The following is a 27,522-nucleotide window of genomic DNA, read 5'->3' as shown; positions in this document are numbered from 1 at the left end:
GTAATTCAATTTGCATTATAACATATAAAAACTAGCCAAGTGGTACAATACATATTCCACAATATAGAATTGACACATTTTCACAAATTTGTATACAATAATACATATCCGGACTGTTGATGGTATAAATCTCCGACGCGTTTCGACCTATGGACGGTCATCATCAGGGAGATAATTGGTTCTATAAAACACATTAAAACAGCTTCAGAATGTAAGAACATATCATCATAAATCTCATTGTAGAGTTAAAATGGCGATATATTTACCGCTGGAGAGTAGAGGGAATAATCCCTTGGCCAGAACTGTTAAAAGCCGTAAATGGATCCGGAGGGCCCCATAGTCGTCCCTGCCTCCCCAGAGCGCATGAGCCCAGCCCAAGGGGCTTACAAGGAACCACATTGACGCCCTCCAGGGGAAGGGGAGAGTCCGCACCTGCGACAAACACCCAATAAGTCATAATGAATTAATTAGGTTATAAGCATAGAGTGTATGGGCTAACTGCAATCATAATGATCAATGTATATTCATCGGGTATCCTAAAGTCTCATAGTCGTAATTGATTCAAAATAATGTGGCAAAGCCATAATAGGGTAAAAGGAATTGTAGTATAATTATAAGATTGTTTGGATAGTGTGGTGTGTGGTAGTAAGTGGAGGAGAAGTGGTATGGGGTACTGGGAATATAAAAAACCTTTAATTGATAAAGTAAAATGGAATGGATGGCCAGCATAGTGCTGGCTGAAGTGCCATGTCAAAGTGAATGAATATGTGTATAGTGTCAGCCAACGCATGATGGAATAAAAGTGAAAACAAATCAGAAAAAGATGAATGAATAAATAATTGAATATAATCAAACAATCAGAAACATGTGTAAGGGACCTAGACCAATTTTAGGAGTAGGAGTATAAATATAATATTGTAATTTACCTTGTGCCACAATGTGGCTGGTGTAGTATGGGAAGCTTTACTTGTATAAACCAAACTGCAATGAAGCAAAAGAGGTAAAAAGTGGGAGCCAAGAAGAATATATGCAGTGCCATCCATTGAGGTCTGCGTGGAGTCATGGTAAGACTTACAGGCAGCCGGTCATGGATATATGCCTAAAATAGGCAATTTAGGTGAGTGGGCACAGGTGCTGATCTCCTCCCCCCAGAGTGGTGGCGTCCGGGCCGCTATTGAGCAGCCCACGTGTGGCTCCCTCGGTGTCCCAGGAGGCCGATGCCCCAGCAGATGCCGTCATCTCCGCCGCAAGCCGCGAGATGTCGCAGCACCGTGCACACGCTGAGAGAGATCGCACATGCGCACCTCGCCGCGGCTCATCCAGAGGTGATCAAGGGATGCCACCGGCAGGGTGAAACTCACGTCTGCGGATGAGGGAAACACTCGTCTGTCAACCAGAGCAAGGGGGGGGGAGAGCGTGCATCCTGTATCTCCCCCACACTTACCCTGCCGGGAAGCCTTCAATTGGACCAGAACTCACCCCCATGAGGCCAACAGGGGCGGCAGAAGCCCACCATGATCCACAACGGCCATAGTCTATAATGTATATATGATGCTGTTGGATACATTAAGACACAGTAAATGCAATAAATGCTAATTGTAAGGTAATAAAGTTATCATCAAATTTATGCAGGAGCTAAGTGATAGCTCAATGACCCCAAATCCTAGCATGTATATTTACAGAACAGATATTAGGTAAACATCTGATCTACTGCAATACAGCAATCTATAGTAGATATGTCCTGATGCATGAGGTGGGGAAAGATATGGTTGCGATCTACTCCCCCATTTTGAGGGACGTTTCCTCAACAAGAGGTAAACAAAGTGTCACCCCCCAAAATGTTTATCGTATTAAGAAAGTTTTAAACATGCAAGGGTTAAAGGGGCCATATGAACCACACAAAGCTCCTGCCATATCTCTCATGTGTCATGGGGAGAGGGGGTGTTTAACCACCCAAAATTCTAAGTTTGCTTCATATTCCATCTTTCAATAGAACTTTATTGTTCAGGACAGGCTCAAAAAAGCCCTGCCTAGGACCTTCCCACTCTGACAGTGGTGTGCAGCTGATCTTTTGCAGTTAAGGTTAAGAAGATATCTTTGCCACCATGTCTGTATATCAACAGTTTTAGTTGCATATTACTGTTCTTTGCTATTTTAAATTAAGTGCATGTCCAGTCAAAAAATAGGATTTTTTAAACAGCTTACATGTAAAATCCTTTTCTTGGAGTACATCATAGGACACAGAGCCTCAAGTAATTACTTGGTGGGTTATGGGCCTACCTTCAGGTGTTGACACTGGTATAACCAATACAGGAAGTTGACTCCCCTATATTGTTTTAGACCGAACCAGAATCGTTCGGTACTTTTGTTTCTGTCCCCCTGGCCAAATTAACCTTCAATGTAAAAGTGTGCACACTCGACACAAATCACTGACACATACAACGTTCAGTAAATTGGTACTTCTGCTTTTATTACTTCCTGGACCCCGGCTGATATACCATGAGCCGGATATTTTGTTATCAAATCAAATATCAAATAAGACAAGCGTATGCAGACCACAAGATATACATATTCATTATTGTGACAAAGTATAAGCTTTTAGCTGGGTTATATCTATATAAGGGAATAGCAGACTATCATAGCTAAATAGGGTGTCTTGTTTCCAGTTCTTGAAAACAGGCGCAATCTTCTTTTAACTTGCTCTTAACACTTGCAATTCTGTTCCACAAAAAGGGGGAAGCTGGCAGACATCTAACTGAATATGGTTAAGGCTGATAGCTGAGAGAGAGAGATAAGCACTTATATCTATGCGATTATATTAGAAATAGGCATTTCATCATGGCACTCATAATCACATCCACTACATCCACCACAACCCCTCCTCCTTCCAGGAGCCCTCAGTTTTTGTAGCCAAGCAATATAAGCAATATACTCTCACCCCATAAAACAGGGGGGCGGGAGCTCTGTGTTCTATGATGTACTCCAAGAAAAGGATTTTACAGGTAAGCTGTTTTAAAAATCCTATTTTCTTTATCGTACATCATAGGACACAGAGCCTCAAGTAATTACTTGGTGGGATGTCCCATAGCAATGCTACTTGAGGGGAGGGAGACACAACCCGTAGGGCACTCCCAGACCTTGAGGAATTATACTGCTGCTTGCAGCACACTGCGCCCGAAGGCGATATCCTCATTCCATCTTACATCTACTTGATAATATTTTTTTTTGAAAAATATTTATTGGGTTTTATGGCATACAAAAGTATAAAAACTTAGTGTCACAAAAGTTACAGAGTATTAATCGTTACAATCTATAAAGTTCAATGACTTCTCATAGTAGTTGAAATACAATCTTGTCATATCAGTTAGATCAAGAGAGAAGTAACAGAAAACATAAAAATAAAAATAAAAATTAGGGGAAAGGGAAGACGGGGGAGTTGATAATATTTTTTAAATGTATGCACTGATGACAAAGTCGCAGCCTTGCAGATCTGAGACATGGAGGCCTGGTGACGCACTGCCCAAGAAGCACCAACCGCTCTGGTAGAGTGCGCCTTAACTTGAAAAGGGGGAATCTTTCCCTTTAAATCATAAGTTTGAATTATAACTTGCCGAATCCACTTAGCCACAGTGGATTTTGACGCTGCCTGTCCTTTTTCAGGACCCTCTGGCAGAATAAATAAGACATCAGTCTTACGAATCTGAGCAGTTTTCTTTAAAGCGGAGTTCCACACAAAAATGGAACTTCCACTTTTCGGAACCCTCCCCCCCTCCGGTGTCACATTTGACACCTTTCAGGGGGGAGGGGGGTGCAGATACCTGTCAAAGACAGGTATTTGCACCTACTTCCGGCATAGACTCCCATGGGAGTCTATGCTTCTTCCTGTCCCGACCGCGCTGTCTGCTGGGAACACACAGCTCCCAGCAGAGAGCGGGGACCACTAGGGACGCGCAGCGCGACTCGCGCATGTGCAGTAGGGAACCGGGAAGTGAAGCCGCAACGCTTCACTTCCTGATTCCCTCACCTAGGATGGCAGCGGCAGCTGCCGAGAACCGAGTGGGTTCTCGGCGTCCCCTGCCGACATCGCTGGACACCGGGACAGGTAAGTGGCAATGTATTAAAAGTCAGCAGCTGCAGTATTTGTAGCTGCTGGCTTTTAATATTTTTTTTTTTTTTGGCGGTGTGGGTGAACCCCCGCTTTAAATAGATTTTCACTGCTCTCACCACATCAAGACAATGTAGTGACTTTTCTTCTTTGGAACATGGTTTTGGAAAAACGATGGCAGGACAATATCTTCATTCAGATGAAAGCCTGAAACCACTTTTGGCAAAAAGCCTGGACGAGGGCGTAACACCACTCTGTCCTCATGAATAATCAAATATGGCTCTTTACAGGAAAGAGCAGCCAATTCTGAAACTCTCCTTGCTGAGGATATAGCAACCAAAAATATCAGCTTCCTAGTCAGAAGGACTAAAGGAATATGCTGTAATGGTTCATATGGCGGTTTTTGTAACACCGACAAAACTAAATTCAAGTCCCAAGGGCTTAAGGGTGATTTAACTGGCGGATTAATCCGCATCACTCCTTGCATGAAACCCCGGACTAAAGAATGCGTAGCAAGTGGTCTTTGAAATAAAATTGATAAGGCTGAGACTTGGCCCTTAATAGTACTCAGGGCCAACCTTATCTCTATGCCTAATTGTAGGAAGGCAAGAATTCTGCCTATAATATATCTTCGAGGGTGCCAACCTTTGGATTCACACCAGGAAACATAAGTTTTCCAGACTCTATAATATATAGCTCTAGAAGCTGGCTTCCTAGCATTAATTAAAGTAGAAATAACTGCCCTGGAAAGCCCACACTTCTTCGGAATGTGGGTCTCAATAGCCAGGCCGTTAAACTTATGCCGCGTACACACGGTCGGACTTTTCACCTGCAAAAGTCCGACGGACCCCGCCGGACCAAGTCCGGCGGACAATCCGACCGTGTGTGGTCTCCATCGGACTTCCGACGGACCGTTTCGGGTGGAAATCCGACGTACTTTAGATTTGAAGCCTGCTTCAAATCTTTACGTCGTACCTCCGCCGGACTCAGTTCCTGACGGAAAGCCCGTTCGTCTGTATGCTAGTCCGAAGGACCAGATACGACGGAGGAGCAGGTTACTGCATCTCGCGCTCGCTGCAATAGGAAAAACTAATTTTCCCATTGCGGCGAGCGCGGGGGGCATCCCAGGCCCTTAGATCTGGTATGGAACTTTAAGGAGAACCCCCTACGCCGAAAAACCGGCGTGGGGGTCCCCCCAAAATCCATACCAGACCCCGATCCGAGCACGCAGCCCGGCCGGTCAGGAAAGGGGGTGGGGACGAGCGAGCGCCCCCCCCCCTCCTGAACCGTACCAGGCCGCATGCCCTCAACATGGGGGGGTGCTTTGGGGGAGGGGGCGCCTTGCGGTGCCCCCCCCACCACAAAGCACCTTGTCCCCACGTTGATGAGGACAAGGGCCTCTTCCCGACAACCCTGGCTGTTGGTTGTCGGGGTCTGCGGGCGGGGGGCTTATCGGAATCCGGGAGCCCCCTATAATAAGAGGGCCCCCAGATCCCGGCCCCCCCACCCTATGTGAATGAGTATGGGGTACATGGTACCCCTACCCATTCACCTAGGTAAAAAGTGTCAATAATAAAACACAACACAGGTTTTTAAAATAATTTATTAAACAGCTCCGGGGGGGGTCTTCTTCCGTCTTCGGGGGTCCCTCTGGTTCATCTTCTCCCGGCGTCCGGTTGGTTCTTCTCCGCTCTCCGGCCTCTTCTCCCGGTGTCCCAGGTCTTCGGCCGGCCCCTCCGCTGTCTTCAGGTAGCTCTATTGCCAGCGGAGGTCCGGACTTCTTGGCTTCTTGGCTTCTTGTGTTCTCTTCTCTTCTCTTCCCCCAGATGTTGACACGACGCTCTCTCCGGCTGGACTGGCCTCTGAGGGCTGCGTTGTGACTTATATAGGGGGAGACCCCGCCCCCATATGATGTCACAGTCCCTGGGCATGCTGGGACTGTGACGTTTTAGGGGGCGTGGTCGACCACGCCCCCTAAAACGTCACAGTCCCAGCATGCCCAGGGACTGTGACATATGGGGGCGGGGTCTCCGCCTATATAAGTCACAACGCAGCCCTCAGAGGCCAGTCCAGCCGGAGAGAGCGTCGTGTCAACATCTGGGGGAAGAGAAGAGAAGAGAACACAAGAAGCCAAGAAGCCAAGAAGTCCGGACCTCCGCTGGCAATAGAGCTACCTGAAGACAGCGGAGGGGCCGGCCGAAGACCTGGGACACCGGGAGAAGAGGCCGGAGAGCGGAGAAGAACCAACCGGACACCGGGAGAAGATGAACCAGAGGGACCCCCGAAGACGGAAGAAGACCCCCCCCGGAGCTGTTTAATAAATTATTTTAAAAACCTGTGTTGTGTTTTATTATTGACACTTTTTACCTAGGTGAATGGGTAGGGGTACCATGTACCCCATACTCATTCACATAGGGTGGGGGGGCCGGGATCTGGGGGCCCTCTTATTATAGGGGGCTCCCGGATTCCGATAAGCCCCCCGCCCGCAGACCCCGACAACCAACGGCCAGGGTTGTCGGGAAGAGGCCCTTGTCCTCATCAACATGGGGACAAGGTGCTTTGTGGTGGGGGGGGCACCGCAAGGCGCCCCCTCCCCCAAAGCACCCCCCCATGTTGAGGGCATGCGGCCTGGTACGGTTCAGGAGGGGGGGGGGCGCTCGCTCGTCCCCACCCCCTTTCCTGACCGGCCGGGCTGCGTGCTCGGATCGGGGTCTGGTATGGATTTTGGGGGGACCCCCACGCCGGTTTTTCGGCGTAGGGGGTTCCCCTTAAAGTTCCATACCAGACCTAAGGGCCTGCGACGGGGCTCGCAAGGTTTCAATCTCGCCAAAAAAAGCGGCGAGATTGAATTCCTTTTCTAGTCCCGTCGTACCCAAGTCACGTTCAAAAGGAACGGACTTGTCCGTGTGTAGGAAAGTCCGTTCATTCTGAAAGTCCGTCGGGAAGACCGGATTCCGGAAAGTCCGGCCGTGTGTAGGCAAGTCCGGCCGTTCAGAAAGTCCGGCGGTAGTCCGCCGGAAGTCTGGCGGCAAGTACGTCGGACCTAGCTTTCTAGAAAGTCCGACCGTGTGTATGCGGCATTAGTGTTCGTAAAGTAGGATGGAATATCGGCCCCTGTGCTAGCAGGTCTGGCCTTAGTGGGAGGAGCCATGGACCCTCCGCTGCCATCTTTACTATCTCTGCATACCATGACCTTCTGGGCCATGCTGGTGCTACCAGTATTACCGACTTTTCTTCCAGTCTGATCCTGCAAAGAAGTCGAGGTAGCAACTGAATCGGGGGAAATGCATAGATCAGTGAAAACTGATCCCATGGGGTCACCAACGCATCTGTTCCGTACGCGAGTGGGTCCCTTGTTCTGGACACAAAATTGACCAGCTTTGTGTTGAACCTGGATGCTAGAAGGTCTACATCTGGAGTCCCCCATCTTTCGCAAATCGCATGAAAAATCTCGGGATGAAGAGACCATTCCCCCGGGAATAATTGCTGGCGACTTAAGTAGTCCGCCTGCCAATTCTCTACCCCCGGAATGAAAACTGCCGATAGGCATGGGACATTCTTTTCTGCCCAAGTTATAATCTGGTTCACCTCTCTCTGAGCTGAGAAACTCTTGGTGCCCCCTTGATGATTGATATATGCCACGGCCGTGGCATTGTCCGATTGGATCCTGACAGGACAATTCTTTAACCTGAAGGTCCAGGTTCTCAGAGCCAGATACACTGCCCGAATCTCCAGGATGTTTATGGGCAAGGCTCTTTCGGTTCTTGACCACTGTCCCTGGACAGTCATCTTCTCTAGTACTGCTCCCCAGCCTGAAAGGCTGGCATCTGTCGTGACTACTTTCCAAACAATTGGTCTGAAGGACTTTCCCTTCAGCAGGTTCCGACTTAGTAACCACCAAGTGAGGCTTTGAGACACTCTTGGGGACAGCCTCATTGGTAAATCTAAAGCTTGAATCGTCTTGTTTCAAGCAGACAGGATACTGTTTTGAGACAGTCTCGAATGGAATTGGGCATAGGGAACTGCTTCGAATGAAGCCACCATCTTTCCTAATAACCTCATGCAAAGACGTATTGAGGGATTTCTCTTTGACCTGACCATCCGCACCAGCTCCTGTATGGAGCGGATCTTTGCGGGAGGCAAAAAACACCCTTTTCTGGGCTGTGTCTATGATCAGGCCCAGATACTCCAGCCTTTTTAATGGCTTTAAGGAGGATTTCCTCAGGTTGAGAATCCAACCCAGATTCTCCAGGTAACTGCTTGTAATGGCTACATCCTGCTTCAAGCGGGCCACCGACTGGTCTATTAACAATAGATCGTCTAGGTAAGCCAAGACAGTTATGCCCTGTGCCCTTAACCTTGCTAGAGGTGGGGCTAGTACCTTTGTGAATACCCGACGTGCTGTAGCTAGCCTGAAGGGCAAGGCTACAAACTTAAAATGCCTTTGTTCTACTTCGAATCGCAGAAACTTCTGGTGAGGAGGAAATATAGGGATATGCAGATATGTATCTCTGATGTCTATGGATGCCAAAAGTTCTCCCCCTTGTAGGATGGAGACAACTGATCTGATCGACTCCATGCGAAAGGAGCGGATCCTCAGGAACCGATTTAGATTCCGTAGATCTAGAATTGGTCTGATATTCCCATTTGGTTTTAGTACCGTAAACAGGTTTGAGTAGAACCCCAAACCCTGCTCTTGTTTGGGAATCTGTATGATTACCCCTTGAGCCAATAATCGGTCTAATGCTTGCAATAGGGATTGCTTTTTCCCTGGATCTCTGGGAACGTTTGATCTCTGAAAACGAGATGGTGGAAACTCTCGAAACTCTTGCTTCTATCCTAGAGAGACTGTGGAGAGAGTCTATTTGTCCTGAAATTCCCTTTGCCAGACTTCTGAGTACCCCAGAAGTCTTCCCCCCACCTTGGTGAGGGGAGATGCCTCTTCATTATGAGGCCTTGGTATTCTGCTTTGCAGGCTTGCGGCCCCAGGTCTTCCTTTGTGCCTGGGTTTGACCCTGAGGTCTTCCTCTAGAGTCTGACGGTGGAGGCCGTCGCCCCTGCCTAGAGGCGGATGTACCTGGCGCAGGGGAAAAGGTGCGCTTAAATGAAGGACGTCTATATCTTCTTTTAACTGGCAAAAGAGTACTCTTTCCGCTAAAGATTGTCTGGATATACTTATCCAAACTTTCGCCAAATAGTCGTTCTCCCTTAAAAGGAAAACTGGTTAAAAGATTCTTGCAAGGCGCTTCAGCTGACCAACTCTTTAACCAAAGGGTTCTTCGCATGTAAACTAGCACGAGCGCAAGGCGAGAAGCTTGATGAATAGAATCCTTCATAGCATCTATGGCAAAGCATAATGCTCTAGGTAGTTCTGCCAACTCCTGGGCCTGTTGTGCAGGGAGCTCGTTAAGAGCATCTGTGAACTGGTCCTTTAAGGACTGACAGATGCCTATAGCTGCAATTGCAGGTTGAGTCACGCTCCCTGCTAAGGAAAAAGAGGTTTTTAACAGGCCTTCCAACTTCTTATCTGTTGGATCTTTAAGCATAAGCGCATTGTCCACTGGACAAGTTAAACTCCTATTCACATTGGAAATCGCAGCGTCAACTGCAGGAACTTTTCATCTTTTTGTGAACTTCTCCTCCATAGGATAGAGAACCTCTTTGGAGCGGGAAAATGCTTATCTGGATGATCCCATTCGGTATAAATAAGCTTTTCTAGTAAAGCGTGGACGGGAAATGCATGCAATGGTTGCAAAGGTTTGAGGGAACCCAGGGAGGAAACCGGACCTTCAGCTAGCTCTGTTAGGGGTAACATGAAAGCAGAGCGAACCATTTCGGTAAGGTTCTGAACTTCAGCTTGTGAAACTGACACATCAAGAATTGTTTCCTCAGCAGAGGAATAACCGACTTGTCTTTCCTCCAAATTATCTGAGGGAGATACCTCATCTTGTTCCCACAATTCCCTTGGACCCTCCACTGTTAAAGAATTTAAGGTGGGGGAGGGGGATCTAGGACGCTTCCTATCCACCTGGATGGAGGATGCGATTAGAGCCGCTAATCTTCCTTCTAGGCCCTGCAGGGCTGAGGAAAATGCATCTTCAGTCACGTATACAGGGGCTGAAGTGTGTAAAGCAGTTGCACCACCGCTGGCTTCCAATGACTCACCCTGGCTTGCCATGTCAGGTATCTCCGGAGAGGGTGACAGCATGGCGGCATGACTGGGTTTCCCAGCGCCTGGGGGTGGCACCTTAGGTACCTTCAAAGTAGCTTTGAAAGTCATAATACAAGGTACAAAAAAACAGAGGTAACAAATTATCTCTTATTTGCCTTAATAAAAATTTACAAGACAAGTGTCATCATATAATCAGTATTTAACTGCTGATAACAATCATATTTCCTGTGCTGGAAATGCCTGTGATACACCTCTTACGTGCCCAGCGATGCTGTGTTGTTAGTGTGATGTGGCCGTGGCTGCAACAGACTCTTTATGAGCTACTTCGTTACAGACATCAGGTGAGAATCTTGATTGACGCCCTTAGAGTTCCGCCCCTAGCACCATCTATCTGTGAAACAGATCAGCTGTGTGGATGTCTCTAAGACTTACACATGGCACCGCCCTGAAAAAAACACACCCCCTTCGCGACCCGCCCCCTCAACCCTTTACAAAGATCAGGTGAAACTCCTGATTCAGCTGTGTGGATGTTTTAAAGTAACCTGTCTGTGCGCGCGCTGTTATTTATCACAGTCAGTGAGGAGGAGGCGGCATCGCCAAGGCGAACGCACGCTGTGAGTTACAAAATAAATGCTGCCTGATCACAGGCTTGTATGTTAAAACCGCAACACAATAAGTGTCTATAAGGGCCGGTGCTGGCGATAATCTTTCTAGACTAGAGGAACTTGTCAGCATGCCTCTCAGTGGAGGGAGGGGGAGGGATATAGCATCTTAAAAGACAATAGCTGTATCTACCTGCAAGTCCTTTAGATTAAGTGGTTTTAGTGAAAACAACATATACACTTCATGCTGCTGCATCTACTGACAGCCAGAAACTCTGTATCCCTTTGATCCCTCTAAGAAATCCCCTTTGTTCACTACGAACCCCCCTCTGCTGCTGGGCCCACATGGCTGTTTCAAGCCTGACACAGAGCTGTTTAAGGCAACAAGTAAGGTATGTGTAACTTTACTCCATATAGAAGAGACTTTCTTAAAGGCATATCTTTTAAAAAGATGGAAGGAAAGCATAGGCACCTTTTGCAGTACCCAGCCTCTTCCCTTACCTTATCCTCGCTGCAGGATACTGCTGATTCAACAGAAGATCCAACCTTCACCCATCACGGCGGACAGCGTAGTTAAACCTTCAAAGACTGGGGCCCTTTTTAAAGGGGTTCCGCTCCTTTGGACCATGTATAGCACCCCTCAGGAACAACTTTAGGTAATATGAAAAAACAAAAAGAGTCCTGGTTCCGAGGGTCCAGCTCTCAAAGAGAAGCTTACAGGCAAAACCTCGTTCTTCAATGCGAGGCCCGGGTACCATCCTATGGCCTCAGTGGCGAGGATGGATCCAGTTGTGGAGGTTTTTTAAATCCAGCATGGATCCTTCCCTGGAGCTCCTCAGAGCACATCTTCACTCGTGACCAACACCTTAGACACTGGCGAAAAAACTGAGGACTCCTGGAAGGAGGAGGGGTTGTATAGGGGAGTTAACTTCCTGTATTGGTTATACCAGTTTCAACACCTGAAGGTAGGCCCATAACCCACCAAGTAATTACTTGAGGCTCTGTGTCCTATGATGTACGATAAAGAAATGTTGTCTTAGTTTTGCATGGAGTAGGGAATAATTAGAATCCCTGTCAGGTTTTTCCTGCAATCTGGGGCTCCAGTCTAAAGATTTCTCCTCACTTCCTGTTATAATGACAACGATTTACCAGACAGAAAGTGAGTGGAACTCTCAAACAGCAACATAGGCATGCTAATGATGCGCAATAGCGTGAAACACATTGGGCTGCATTTTGGGTGCTGACGTCTATGCGGCGGCCATCTTTGTAAGTGCTGGCTGACTTTTCACATTTTATTTTTGTATATGTACTTACTGGTTGTTTTTAATAAATACTACACCATGAGACATATGTTTGGCTCCGGTTTGTGAGCATTCACTCCACCCAGTTGAACTGCTTGTCTGTGTCTTGTGGAGAGTGATGTGATACACATAGTCACTACTACAGTCATTAGTGTGCCACCTTAAATGGACTGTGACCAGAGTGGAGTGCTGCCTTAAATAAAGTGCAGTAGCTAATATTATTTATGCAGCCATTCTATCTGGTGAGTGCGGAGTGTTGGTGATGGTGGAGATCATGGTGGAGATCACAAAGTTATCTACGAATTCACTGATTTTCAGTGAAACATTGGTGCACTTTATTTTTTGAATTTATTTGATTTTTACACTTATTTACAGTGGGGACGGAAAGTATTCAGACCCCCTTAAATTTTTCACGCTTTGTTATATTGCAGCCATTTGCTAAAATCATTTAAGTTCATTTTTTTTCTTCATTAATGTACACACAGCACCCCATATTGACAGAAAAACACATGACTATTGTATAACATATGTGTCCCATAATACCCTTTACCTTCATAACCCACCAAGCCAGAAACTGCTACGACCCCTACACCTTCTTTTCCCCCCCAGAAAATGAGACCACACCAATCTGGAGTAAATAATTGGCCGTAGCAGCCAATTCCTATTATTAATAACAATAATAATCAAATAAATAGAATTCTCATAAAATAACATAACTGTATGGAAACAACACACCTGAAATACACCACCCCCATCTGTTAGATACTCCCGTTGGCCTTTGCAGGGAAAACCCACCAATCTTGCAACTTGATCCAATCCGGCACTGCGGTACCTTAACTAAAAAATAGGCCTCCAGCTGACATGCTAGCTCAGAGACAACAAACAGTTGACCGCAGTGCACCAATAACTAAAATTCCAGCTAAAACTCCTGTTAACTGGAATATCAACAAACGGGCCTCATACTACTGATGGGTCCCAAACTGGTATCTGGAGTTTAATTCTTCACCTGCAAAGTCCAACACCACGCCACAGCACACACCAGGGAAAAACCTTACCCTTGTGTGCCCTGCCAAACCCTCAAAGCTCGCTGGATCCCATCCTGTAAACCCAAGGCCCACAGATCGATCCCTACATCATTCAGGTGTACACCATCCCTCCTCAAGTACCTCCACGTATCCACTTCCAATTCAAGGTGTCTGACTGCAATCCCACCATTCCTGACCACAAAACCACTCACATCCTTGTTCACCTTCTTCTTGGCCCGGTTGATCTTATCTACAGACCTCGCTAACCTCCAGGTGGTCCGAGCTACAATGTCCGACCATACAATAATCGCGTGGAAAGGCCATTCTGAGTTGCCAAAAATCGAATTTGATGTCTCGCACCAAATCCAACATTGACTTAGATCCTAAGTCATTTCCACCCACGTTAGAACCAACACGTCCGGAGGACAATCCAACCGTGCAAATTTTCGCACTTCTGACACTGTTCTACCCCACAGCATACCTGGGACCCCCAACCACCGAAGGCAGGCTTCCTGTCTGGAAAAACCTAATTGTCTCCCATCCGGCCTTGCGTCTCCTCTCCTTGACCCCCAACACATATATGAGTGGCCCACTATCCATACCCGGCACTGTGGTCTACCTGAAAAAGAAAAAACAAAATCCCCAGCAAATCAATGAAGCACACATATACACAATTGTCATCAACCAATCTTAAGAAAACCTTAATCAAATAAAACCCATGCCTTCGAACCCCTCACCGTTTTTTTTGTTTTGTTTATACATTCAGTGAATGGGGGCGAACATAAGATTGAAACCTTCTAGATTCCCATCTCCCAATCCTTTTTACCGCCTCCTCGTCTAATCCCCAGCGAACTGCTTCCGTAGCCACCCCGATCCGAAAGGAATGGGATGAAAACTTTTGCTCCCCTAGACCCAATGCCCCCAAACATTTCTTAAAAATTGCAATAAATTGAAAACGAGATAGCGACAGCCCATCCCGATGCACCAAAAAGGAACCTGGGCGTACCGCGAGGAAATCCCCCACCAATTTTACTGGGCACAAGGGAGACCCCGGCAGCGAAAACACCTGCATCATCTTTCCCTTGCCCCGCTGATCAGTTTTTGATTTTTTAACCAGTATGTATAGCTTGTCTTCCCCACATCTGACATCCTGCACCCCTATCCCCCCGTTACCTTTTTAGAGGGGCTAACTAGTTCGCTAATCCTAAACGCCCTGAAAAATGCCAATACGAATGCCGCCTTAAACAGAACCACCTCATACTCCGAGGAACAGGCCAGTCCCAACTGTACCAGCAACTTACCTAACAGCTCAAACGACATAGGCCGCCTAAAATCCTTTTTTGGCATGGCACGCCGGTAGCCCTTTAGCACCCGTCTAACCCAGAAATCCTTAGTGAAGTCGGGTAAACCATGAAATTTAAACCAAAACGCCAACCCTGCCAGTTTTTGCTCTAACCCCGACACTGAAACCCCGTCCACCAATTTCCGAGAGACAAAATACAAAACCAACAACCTGAGATTCCGGTCCTCCTGTCCATCCGCTACCTGTTGTACCATGGACACCCATTCCTGCCATACCCTGTGGTAAGCTGACCACGTCGTGTCGCTCACCGATCGCCTGATCCAGCCGGCTACTCTTCCAAGGTAATCCCCCACAGCCACTCGGGACAAGGGACCCCGCTCTGTTCCGCCCCTGGTGCCAATTCCCGAAACCTGTCCCACTGAAAGCAAGATAACGCATCAGCAATGACATTTTCAACCCCAGGGAGGTGAACAGCAAAAATAAACACGTTCAACTGTAGGCAACGTAGCACCAGGTGCCTGAGAAACCTGATTACTGGCGGCGATGCCGCAGACATTTTGTTAATCACCTGTACTATTCCCAAATTGTCCCCGTAAAACCTCACTTTCAAATTTCGGAAAGATTCCCCCCCACAATTCCATTGCTAAAACAACTCCAACAGTAACATATTTTTTACAAGCCCAGCATCCTTCCACGACTGCGGCCAAGGCCCCGCACTCCACTTACCTTGGAAAAAAGCTCCAAAGCCCGCAGAGCCCGCCGCATCCGTGTACAGCTCCAGATCGAAGTTGCTAACTGGACCTGACATCCATAGTGCCCTGCCGTTAAAATTAGCCAGGAACGTGTGCCATACTGTCAGGTCCTCTCTATGGGCCTTCACCAAGCGCACATAGTGCTTGGGAGACGTAACCCCCGCAGTACTTGCAGACAGCCGCCTGCAGTATACCCGCCCCATGGGCAATATGTGACACGCGAAATTCAGCTTGCCTAATAATGATTGTAAGGTTCGCAGCTGTACTTTGCGAAGTCCCAAGATCCCCCGAATCTCTGCCTTCAATGCCTCCAACTTGTCCTCCGGCAGCCTGCCATCCATGGCATCTGAGTCTAAAACGATGCCCAGAAAACTCAACACTTTTCTAGGACCTTCTGTCTTTTCCGGTGCCAAAGGAATGCCAAACCTATCAGCAATATGCTCCAGCGTGGCCAACAGGACCGCGCAAACTTCGGATGCAGGTGGGCCCACGCAGAGAAAATCATCCAGATAATGGATGATGGAATTTACTCCCGCGACGTCACGTACCACCTACTCAATAAAAGAACTAAACTGTTCAAACAGTGCGCAGGATATAGAACACCCCATGGGCAGGCAGCGATCCACATAATATTCTTCCTGCCAAAAGCAACCCAACAAACGAAAACTGTCCGGGTGAACCGGGAGCAATCGAAAAGCCGACTCAATGTCAGCTTTTGCCATCAGCGCCCCCTGCCCATACTTCCTAACCCAAAATACCGTGGCATCAAAAGACGTATATGAAACCGCGCATACCTCCGGGTCAATAGCATAATTCACCGAACCCTCTTTTGGGAATGACAAATGGTGAATGAGCCTGAACTTGTTGGGCTCTTTTTTCGGCACCACCCCCAACGGTGACACCACCAGATCCTGTATTGGCACAAAAGGAAAAGGACCGCCCATGCGGCCCAACACAACCTCCTTCCGCAGTTTCTCCGAAACCACGTCCGCATGTTGTAAGGCTGACCGCAAATTGCGTGACAAGGGGGGAGTATTGACCAGACGTGACGGAATTCTAAACCCTTCCAAAAAACCTAGTCCCAGCAACCGCACTGCCTCCCTATCAGGGTACCTATCGAGGAAAGGTTGCATCTTTCCCACCATCACCGGCGTTGTCCCCCTTACTAACAGACTCCCCGGTACGGCTTTTGCCTTGTTTAAAACAACGGGACCCGGGATGTCCTCCCCCCACAACCTGAACATTCGTGCTTGTACTTGCACGACCCCCCAAATCTGCAGACACCTCGTTGAATTGCCAACAAACCCCTTTTTTTCTTGTGGCCGATTGTCCGGGGTTGGATGAGCCACCGCCCCCCCCCCCCTAAAAAAAAAACGACTCGTGGGCCTTGCCGACGTCATAAGGCGCATCCATAAACTGATGTCCTTATGATCCCACCTCAAGGACGGGCGGATAGCCCTCCGCTGCCTAAACTGCTCGTCGTACCGGAACCACGCTGTTCCCCCGTAGACTCTGTAGGCCTCTCCCACGGCGTCCAAATAACAGAACAGTGCCGAGCAGTGTTCCGGGTTCTTTTCCCCAAGGCCTGCAGCCAATTCGCGAAAGTCCTAGGGATGAGCCTATATCTCCTCTTTTCTTCATCCTCTTTTTTCTTGTCCGCCGGCTTCATCCTATCCAGATTGAACTTTTCCAGCTGTAGGAGCGCAAAAATCTCTACGTAATCTCCCTTCCAAATTTTTTCCCTTACCTCAAGTTTTAGATGTGCTTACCTCAGGGGGCCCCTCGAAACACACATAAACTTCGCATTTGGCAGCATCCGCCAACCTTACTAAGTCCTGTTTTTTAGTCCCCTCCCCCGATGATCCCTCCGGCGTCGTAGATGCTACCTGCTTATCAGCCACCACACCGACCTCTGTCGCGGGTGCCGCTGACTCCGCAACAGGCCCTTGTGAAGTCCCCATGACCGTTGCCGCCCCCTTTGTTGCCCCCCCGACCCCAGGAGCCACCCATGCCTCCGCAGGTGACTGTGTACTACCCAACCCCGGTTTAAACGTATGCACTAACTCCTTCAAACCCGCTAAAAATGCCTGTAACCCAGCATCCGCCGTAACGCGGTCTGCGAGCAGTGCGGCCGGGGCGAGAGGCACGGTCGCAGCCGACCGCCCCGCTAAAACCTGTCCCCCACAATTGCTCACCCCACTCACTCCCACATTAATATCCCTGACACATGCATTGCTACATCTTGACTCACCGGGATTCCTGGAAGGGGTCCCTCCAGCCGACCGTCCCGTCTCCACCACCGTCGAAAATCTGCGCTGCCCATCGTCGTCCGACTGCGACAGCTCTCCTTCAGACCGGTCCACCGCCATCTCTTCGTCACTTGCCGACAGCCCTCCAGCGGAAGCGTCACTGGATGCCGGAGATCCGTGATTCTCTAAGCTCCTCCTCCCAGCTCCGGATCCGCCCACCGACTTGTGTGTTGCTTTTCTGTGCCCACTGTCTTTTGGTTCGCAGTGCCGCACAAGGCCACTGCCAGCTACTGTCTTTCTCACCTCCGACAAAGGGGGCCCACCTGCTGCTGATCTGGGGTGCCTGGCTGCCGTCTCTGATCCCGTCCCCCGCCGAGGCCCCACCCCCACCTCAGCCGAGCCAGCGGCCGAGCACACTGTCTTCTCTTTTGTAGGCCCAGCATCCGCCCTGGAACTGCTGGCGCTATCTCCTCTCACTCCTGGGCCTGTCAGCGACTGCCGCCCCTTCCCCCGCACTACATGTGCTGCCGCGCGCTTTGCGGGTGGCCCTGATAACGGCCGACCCGCATGGACATGCTGCCTAACTGCTCTGGGAGGGAGGGGAAGAGGGGGGTCTGGGGAGAAGCGAGCTGGCGGCCGAGACCGCCGGCCTCGCACCGCATCACGTCCCACTGAAGTGGCCGCAGGGGAAGCCTCACCCAGCGCTGCTGTCAGTCTCTCCTCCAGCCATCCCTGTCCCCTTGGATGCCGCCTCGGCCTTCAGCTTAGCAAATAACTGCTCCACCGCTGCCATGCTTCCAGCTAAGCTCGTTCCTCCTCGCAAACTGAGCTGGGGAGGGATCCCTCCCCCTGCAAACTAACTCTGCTCCACCTCTTCCTTCCATCCCAACCAATACCAGCCTCTTTTACAAAATCTCTCCTTATTATGCTATCTCTGTTAACACTGTCATGCCCGCCCTGCGCCCATTGCATTTTATTACTTTTGCTCCGGGCTTTCTGAATTGTTGACATTTTTGCAGATTTAATAAAAAAGAAAAACTGAAATATCACATGGTCCTAAGTATTCAGACCCTTTGCTGTGACACTCATATCTTTAACTCAGGTGCTGTCCATTTCTTCTGATCATCCTTGAGATGGTTCTACACCTTAATTTGAGTCCATCTGTGTTTGAATATATTGATTTGACTTGATTAGGAAAGCCACACACCTGTCTATATAAGACCTTACAGCTCACAGTGCATGTCAGAGCAAATGAGAATCATGAGGTCAAAGGAACTGCCTGAAGAGCTCAGAGACAGAATTGTGGCAAGGCACAGATCTGGCCAAGGTTGCAAAAAAAATCTGCTGTACTCAAGGTTCCTAAGAGCACAGTGGCCTCCTTAATCCTTAAATGGAAGACGTTTGGGATGACCAGAACCCTTCCTAGAGCTGGCCGTCCGGCCAAACTGAGCTATCGGGGGAGAAGAGCCTTGGTGAGAGAGGTAAAGAAGAACCCAAAGATCACTGTGGCTGAGCTCCAGAGATGCAGTCGGGAGATGGGAGAAAGTTGTAGAAAGTCAACCATCACTGCAGCCCTCCACCAGTCGGGGCTTTATGGCAGAGTGGCCCGATGGAAGCCTCTCCTCAGTGCAAGACACATGAAAGCCTGCATGGAGTTTGCTAAAAAAACACCTGAAGGACTCCAAGATGGTGAGAAATAAGATTCTTTGGTCTGATGAGACCAAGATAGAACTCTTTGGCCTTAATTCTAAGCGGTATGTGTGGAGAAAACCAGGCACTGCTCATCACCTGTCCAATACAGTCCCAAGAGTGAAGCATGGTGGTGGCAGCATCATGCTGTGGGGGTGTTTTTCAGCTGCAGGGACAGGACGACTGGTTGTAATCGAGGGAAAGATGAATGCGGCCAAGTACAGGAATATCCTGGACGAAAACCTTCTCCAGAGTGCTCAGGACCTCAGACTGGGCTGAAGGTTTACCTTCCAACAAGACAATAACCCTAAGCACACAGCTAAAATAACGAAGGAGTGGCTTCACAACAACCCTGTGACTGTTCTTGAATGGCCCATCCAGAGCCCCAACTTAAACCCAATTGAGCATCTCTGGAGAGACCTAAAAATGGCTGTCCACCAACGTTTACCATCCAACCTGACAGAACTGGAGAGGATCTGCAAGGAGGAATGGCAGAGGGTCCCCAAATCCAGGTGTGAAAAACTTGTTGCATCTTTCCCAAAAAGATTCATGGCTGTATTAGATCAAAAGGGTGCTTCTACTAAATACTGAGCAAAGGATCTGAATACTTAGGACCATGTGATATTTCAGTTTTTATTTTGTAATAAATCTGCAAAAATGTGTGTACATTAATGAGGAAAAAAAATGAACTTAAATGATTTTAGCAAATGGCTGCAATATAACAAAGAGTAAAAAATTTAAGGGGGTCTGAATACTTTCCGTCCCCACTGTATATATAGATACAGTATATGTTTTGTGATTAGCAATTTTGATTAATTGTATACATTTTATCATATTTAATTATTTTGCTGTAGTTTTTGATAATTTTATATTGTTATAGGTGTTGTACTTTATTCATTCCATATATAAAAATGTTTTTCTTTGGTAGAGTAGGGGAAGGCAAGAACGCACTCGCTGTCTGATAAAAAAACATTGTCAGCAGGACAGGAAGCGAGGGTAAATCTCTCTAAACAAACCTGGAAAAACCATAAAAAGAGCTCTAATCCTTCCCCACTATATCTGAAACTAGAAAACAGATTTTTGGCTTGACATACACTTGAAGGGGCATATGTACAAAGGATTGAATCTGACTTTCACCCCAACATTGACTGCTGGTCAGTCTTCCAGGTATAGTACATGTGTGTTGTTAATAACATTGATTCACCGCCAGTAAATGTGTGGTGAAAGTTACATCTACTGCTTTATAAATATGCCTCTAAGTATTGATATCCAGTTGACTGTAGAGTCATAACTGAAACCTTCATTGTAAGAAGTAGTGAATAAGCTAAGGTGGCCTAGCATATATTCAAGTTTAGACAATGGTTGGAAGCAAGTGATGGTGGAAACTGGCCTTGAGCTACCAACAAATGCCCAAATGCCTTGATTCCTTAGGAGCGAACACGCAGCTGCCTCATGGACACTCTGTATGAAGAACTTTTTCTGCACAGTCAGACAGTCCTGGGGACGATGGAGGAGAATCCTGGGGACAAGATGGAAAACCCCTCAAGTGGTTTTTTGGAGAACTTTAAAGTAAGTGTGTATTGGAGGGTATCATTCAATGTGAATTTTATGAATTTCCATTTGTGATCTCCTCTCTGGGTTTTGTATACATCATGGTAGTGGTAGACAATACATTTCCTCCTCCTTGTCCATCAATTTTGTGACAACATGGTCTTCTACCCTATTTGAAAGTTATAAAAGGTAAAAGAAGATATACTTACTACTGCTGCAGAGTCCCATGGCAGCTAGTCTTATATAGATCCCGTGTAGCATGATCACTAGATCACTATCTTTGATGTGCCTTTTCCATACTTACTTCACATGAGTCCCCATTTGTCAGACCTTCTAATAATGGTTTTTACTCTTATGCCCTGTACACACGGTCGGACATTGATCGGACATTCCGACAACAAAATCCATGGATTTTTTCAGACGGATGTTGGCTCAAACTTGTTTTGCATACACACGGTCACACAAAGTTGTTGGAAAATCTGAACGTCAAGAACACGGTGACGTACAACACGTACAACGGGACTATAAACAGGGCAGTAGCCAATAGCTTTCGTCTCTTAATTTATTCTGAGCATGCGTGGCACTTTGTGCGTCGGATTATACACACGATCGGAATTTCTGACAGCGGATTTTGTTGTCGGAAAAATTTTATAGCAAGCTCTCAAACTTTGTGTGTCGGAAATTCCGATGGAAAATGGGTGATGGAGCCCACACACGGTCGGAATTTCCGACAACAGGGTCCTATCACACATTTTCCGTCGGGAAATCTGACCGTGTGTGCAGGGCATAACACTTAGAGGTGCCTCTCTCCTTTCTGTCCTAAATGCAATATACTACCTATTTATTTTTTGAGAAAAAAATATAAAAGATGAGGTTGTGCCGAGTAAATAGATACCCAACATGTCAAGCCCTAAAATTGCATGCACCTGTAAAATTAACTTAAAGTGGGGTTCCACCCAAAAAACAAAAATACCTGGAAAAATTCTAGAAAAAAAAAAAAAAACATTTGGATATTTTTTTTTTTTCACTTACCTCTAAATGCCTGTTGCTAGGTGGTCCCTCGTAGTCTGCCTGTTCCTTTGCCTGGGCTGGTGACATCACTTCCCCCTCGGCACAGGAAGGGCTCCGCTATCTCCCTCCCTCCTGTCAATCATCTGGGACCCATTACAGGTCCCAGGTGATTGAGCGGCCAATCACAGCGCTCGGCGCAGCTCGCACATGTGCAGTGGGTGCCAGGCTGTGAAGCCACAGTCCGGCGCCCACAGTTGAAATGCCGGCGCTGACGAGCGGAGTGGGGGGGACGAGCGGGGCTTCGATCCCCTGCATCGCTGGACCCAGGGACAGGTGAGTGTCCAATTAAAAGTCAGCAGCTGCAGTATTTGTAGCTGCTGACTTTTAATTTTTTTTTTGACGGCCCCCCTGGGTGGAACTCCTCTTTAAGTACCCAAAATTTTCCATAGGTCATGCTTTGAATGCTTCTACAGGTTATTAGTTTATAGTTAACCATCAATAATGGGCCTAGAATTATTGATCTCTGATCTCACTCCAGCATGAGAGGCAATCTATAGCACAATCAACATTTTTGTACCTAGGTGTTTATCCACGTGTGCATTTATGTGTGTGTATGTGCATAGGAACGAAGGGCTCAGATTTTTTTTTTTTTGGGGGGGGGTTAAGTGCTAGTGTGTAGCTTATTTTTTTTACACTTTTTTCACCAATCTTTATTGCTATTACCAGTTGCCCCTATGTGGTAGCATACTTATAGTGACAGGCCCTCTTTATTTGAGACATCAGAGGTCCGCAGAAGAGATCTGGTGGCTGTTCATCTGCCGGATGGCCTCCATCTGAAAGCCGACATAAAGGCTGCACTCACACATGATTGCAGGCAAAATTGCAGCAATTCTGCCCTGCGATTTCAAATGGCTACAAAATGCAGGATGCATTTGCGAAACTATTACTTCTAATGGTACCCCAATCACGCTGCAATTGTCACGTGGTAAATCGCGCTGCAATTGCGGCAAATTGCAATACGTAACGCTGTCACCCAAAAGAAACTCATGTTCCTTTTAGAGTCGACGAACGTTGTGCAATCGCAATGATTGCAGCGTGATTTACCACGCGACAACCATGGCAAAATCATGGCACAATTGGGGTGCCATTAGAAGTAATGGTATCGCAAATGCGTCCCACATTTTGCAGCCATTTGAAATCGCAGGGTGGAATTGCAGCGATTTCCCCCCTGTGATCATGTGTAAATGCAGCATTACTCTCTGTGTTCTAACTCTCCCCTCCAGCTGCTAGTAAGGATGGGCTTGGGCGTGTTCGCACACTCCACGTGCAGAGCCCACCAGGAAGTCGGCACGGCGCTGCGCTAATCACAGGCAGTGAGACATTTCCCGATCTCTGCAGCCGCACATCGAGAAAATGTCTCACTGCCTGTGATTAGCGCAGCGCCGTGCCGACTTCCTGGCTCTGCACGTGGAGTGTGCGAACACGCCTGAGCCCATCCTTAGCTGCCAGTAAAAGGTACTATGAGGCCAAAAATGTGCAATTCTGCTCTTGTACTATAAGTCGCATATAAAAATGCATGAAAAACATGCTTTTTCTGACAGCTCCATGGCAGCACAGCTGGGTATAGGCTCCGCCCCCACCCATGCCTCCAGGACTTAACTCATATAAATTTGAGCCTATCTACAGCCTCTGCGTTCTTCTTTTTTCCTCCTATGCGCAGGACCTAGGTGTGCTCCTCTACCTGGCTGGTCTAAAGGGCTGGCCCTCCGTCCATGTGTGTGGATTAGGCTGGACGCAGTGCCTGGTGTCTCGAGCTAAATGACCCATAATCCAGGGAGCCCCGCTGCTGGTCCTGAGGGTGGCTTTTATCATGGCTAACAGCCTTGTCTGGGGTTAGCTGGGTCCACGTAAAGTGGGTAGTGGTGTTGGCAGAGTTCTCCCTATGCACGTGCACCCTCGCTGTGCCGGTGTTTACGATCGGATAACAAAGGTTGGGTGCGCTTAATTTGAAAAATGCTTTGCCACATAAATGCTGCATTGCTGGATATTGTTGTGCCTTTCTCCCTGCAGCCACTATGCATAGCCTGAGTTCCTCCACAGGGAGTACTCTGCATAACAGGTGCACAAAGTAATAATTTGTTCACACATGACAGTAACCTGTTGGTGGCTTCTCATGTTTGCTTTACTATTGTGGTGACCCCCTCAAAAGAACAGCATTTCCAGAGAAGATAGAGGAGTCACCTGTGGATGACTACTGGAGCCAGCTATGGCCTGTTGAGATATGGTATATCCTTTTATATTTCTATGTGGTCTCCAGTTTTTCACCCAAAAAAAGGTGTGGGGGGGGGAGCATGTTTATGATGTCTACAATTCCCTTGGTTTGTGTACATTGCAGAATATTAGTGTAATTCTTTTGCAAATCCCTACCTTTTTTGTTGCTGTTCTGAACAAACATTTTCTCTATGTCCTGATTCCTGGTGGGGCAAGGTTTAGCTCATTAACCACCAAGGCTGTAGATGGAGGCTTCAGTCTCCCTCTAGCAGTGGTTAACCCTTTAGGGTTTGTTACTAAGCAAACTATTTTACTGCATTTAATTATTTTTATGGGCTGGTTTGTTAAATGGCACGCAAAACCCCGTGAAGAGTTTATCTATTGGTAATTACCAGTCTCAGAGCAAAACAGCCCTCTTCGGGCTCTTTAATAAAGAATATGTGGATGAACATGGCTGCATGAGTCTTGCTTTTATATGGTTATATGTTCTGGCAATGACCAGTCTAATAGCCTTCCCAGGCAAATCAGTCTCTTCAGACTCTCCAAAGGGGAAGATGTGGAGGAACATGACTGTGTGAATCTTGCTTTGATTAAGCAACCAGAGATGAGGATGATGATACCTAACAGGTTGTCATATTGGCCAATACACTCAAAGGAGTTATTCCCACTTACCCTGTGAAGGGGTTACATTCTCTGGCAAGGAGCAGTCTCATAGCTTTCCCAAGCAAAACATCCCTCTTCAGACTCTATAAGAGGAATACACGGATGGGCATGACAGTATGTATCCCACTGGCTCAAGCAGCCAGGGATAAGGATGACACCTAATAGGATGTCACATTCAATAAACTTATTGTCAATACACTCTAAAGTAGTGGTTTCTGCTCACCCTTTGAAAGGGTTATCTGCTCTGGCAATAAGAAGCTGCCTAGCCATACCAGATGAAACGGCCCTTTTTCCGAATTTCCGGATGGACATGACTGCATATATACTGCTTTGTTCAAGCAACCATGGATAAGACATCTAACAGATTGTTACATGAGGCTAGTATGCTCTAAAGAAGTGTTTCCACTCACCCTGTGAAAGGGCTATCCTTTCTATCAGTGAGAAGTCTCCTAGCCTTCCAGGCAAACCATCTTATCTGGGCTCTTCCAAAAAGAAAAGACAGATGAGCATGACATTATGAGCCCTGCTGGTTCAAGCAGCCAGGGATAAAGATGTCCACACCTGCCAGGTTGTCACATACATTGAACACATTCTAAAGGAGTTCCTTCCACTCACTCTGTGAAGGGGTCATATATGGTGCCAATGAGTAGTCTCGGAACCTCCTCAGGCAAATTAACCCTTGTCAGCTTCTTCCCAAGAAGAGGTGAATGAACATGTGATTCCTACTTTGTTCAGGCAGGCTGTGATTAAGATAAAAGTTGTCACGAGTAAGCATATGGTCAAGACACTCTAAAGGAATTGCTAAATTCATCTTCTGCAAGGGCCATCTATTCTGGCAATGTTGAGTCTTCTATTCAGGGCCTTCTCAAGCCAATCAATCCTCTTCTGTCTCTTCTGAACAGGAAGATGAAGACGACCTTTGTCCAGATTGGTAAGGTTGGTGAAATGCCTTTAAATAGAAGTGAAGCTTTGAAAGTATTTTAAATACCTCCAGAGGACAGCTTGACAATTCCCTTATGTTGGATGAATCAAGTGCTCGTTCTACAAGATTGGAGTATGTTGTCACAGCAGGATGTCAAAGTTATGCCCTTTTTAACTTAAAGATGTCCAGGGGTTGGGATCGCCCCTCTGGTCAGTGTGTGTCCCTTGTGGGATTGGCCATATACATGACCTTACCATGTTGTGACCTTCAAGGACAAACGCTATCTCTGCATTTTTCTTTATCTCAGCTGGTCAAGCCTAAATTTATTAGTGGTCAGTTTGGCTTCCTGCCTCAAGATGAATGTCTGCTGAGTTAAAGGAGACCAAAAAACTCAAGAGTCAGCTTCCACGCTCACTCTTACTCCAGAGAGTTTAGCTTCTGCATTTCTGGCTGGGAGTCCAGGAAAAACTGGGAAGCCAACGCATAAACCATGAAGTCAGTAAAGAGTTCCATGTCAGGATGCTTTCTAGTATTTTGGGATTGTGCCACCCATACATGCCTTAGGGGCACTTTGTGGCTCCTCTATGAACATAGGTACGGCTTTGGTGATTGACATGTGGTCCCTTAAGGCAACATTTTAGGTCATATTTGGAGATCTTTTGTCCTTCACGTCTTAGATTGAGTCATAGAAATCGCCTTGCTCCAGCAGCTCAGGTAGGCTCAGTTTAACTCTCGCTCCCATTCAAGTCGGGTTTCTGGACCAGTGGCCTAAACGTGTGGTTGAAGAAACTAAATCGTCTGCAATGTCATTCTCTTCTGATGACCTAGTGGCTGGTGGTGCAGTCAGACACCAACAAAGTAGTAGGGGAGCCCTACTTCAAGAGCAATGGGCTCAGGGCCAATGGTCTTTTTCAAGGGCCCAAGATGGTGTCTAATCTCCTGGAGTTGGGACCAGCATTTCAGGCTATAAGCCTTCAGTCACCTCATCCGGGGTAAGCCTGTCCTGGTAAAGTTGGACAGCGCAACAACTGTGGCCTACATCTGGAAACAAGGCTCAGTCTCTCCCTTCTGAAGGAGGTTTCTCTAATTCTAGAATCTGTCCAAGTCAATATTCTGCAACTAACTGTGGCCTATGCACCTGGTCAGAAGAATCTTCAGGCAAACTATTTGTCCAGGACAAGTCTGGACGACAATGAATGGTCCAGACTACTGCGAGTCTTTCGAGAACTAACAGAGCTTGGTAGTTTTCTTCCAGAGGTAGACCCGCTCAGATCTCCAGAGTCAACACGAAGTTGCTGAAGTTCCAGGGCCCAGAATTCGCAAGCAAATAGGGTGGAGGTGCTGACCGCAGAGTGGATCTCCAAGACAGCTTATGCCTTTCTCTTGGTCCCTCTGATTCTCAGCTTCCAGCTGAGGCTGTGGCGGGGAAAGGTGACAGTTCTGGTGATAATCCCAGATTGGCCGAAGAGGCCTTGGTACCCTCTGCTCATCCTTATGAGTGTCAAGGATTGACTCCCTCTGCCTGTAAGATCAAATCTTCTCCAAAGTCCCATTCATCCAGCATCCGACAGGCTCAGGCTGATGGCCTTGGTCTGGAGAGGCAGAGGCTAATGGATTTTGAATGCTCTGTGAAGATTGTGAATACTCTTGCGAAAACAAAGGACAGCGCTAACCATGCCTATAGTAGAATATGGCATAAATTCCCAGCATTATTGCTGATCAAGATTTTACGCTGGACTCTGCAGAAGTCTGTTCTGAAATGTCTGCAGGCATAGCTTGATTTAGGTCTATGCGTAAGTGTGCTAAAGGCACACATTTCGGCTATCTCTGCCTTCAACAGCATACAGTGGGCATCCAACACTTAATTTACTGTTTTTCAAGATGCAATTTGGTTGAAACCTCGAAT

General features: G+C 47.4%; 1 long non-coding RNA gene across 1 annotated transcript in view; it reads left to right on the top strand.

Moving 5' to 3' along the window:
- LOC141105809 (uncharacterized) overlaps positions 1-27,522 on the top strand; it is a 44,899-nt gene that overhangs the window by 1,981 nt on the left and 15,396 nt on the right. The window contains exon 2 of the long non-coding RNA XR_012235655.1: positions 20,630-20,767. This is a non-coding gene — a long non-coding RNA (uncharacterized lncRNA). The remainder of the gene's footprint in view (positions 1-20,629; positions 20,768-27,522) is intronic.

Source organism: Aquarana catesbeiana, linkage group LG08 (genome assembly GCF_042186555.1).
Source record: "Aquarana catesbeiana isolate 2022-GZ linkage group LG08, ASM4218655v1, whole genome shotgun sequence".
In the NCBI taxonomy this organism is placed as follows: Eukaryota; Metazoa; Chordata; class Amphibia; order Anura; family Ranidae; genus Aquarana; species Aquarana catesbeiana.
This window is presented reverse-complemented; position numbering and strand designations above follow the sequence as displayed.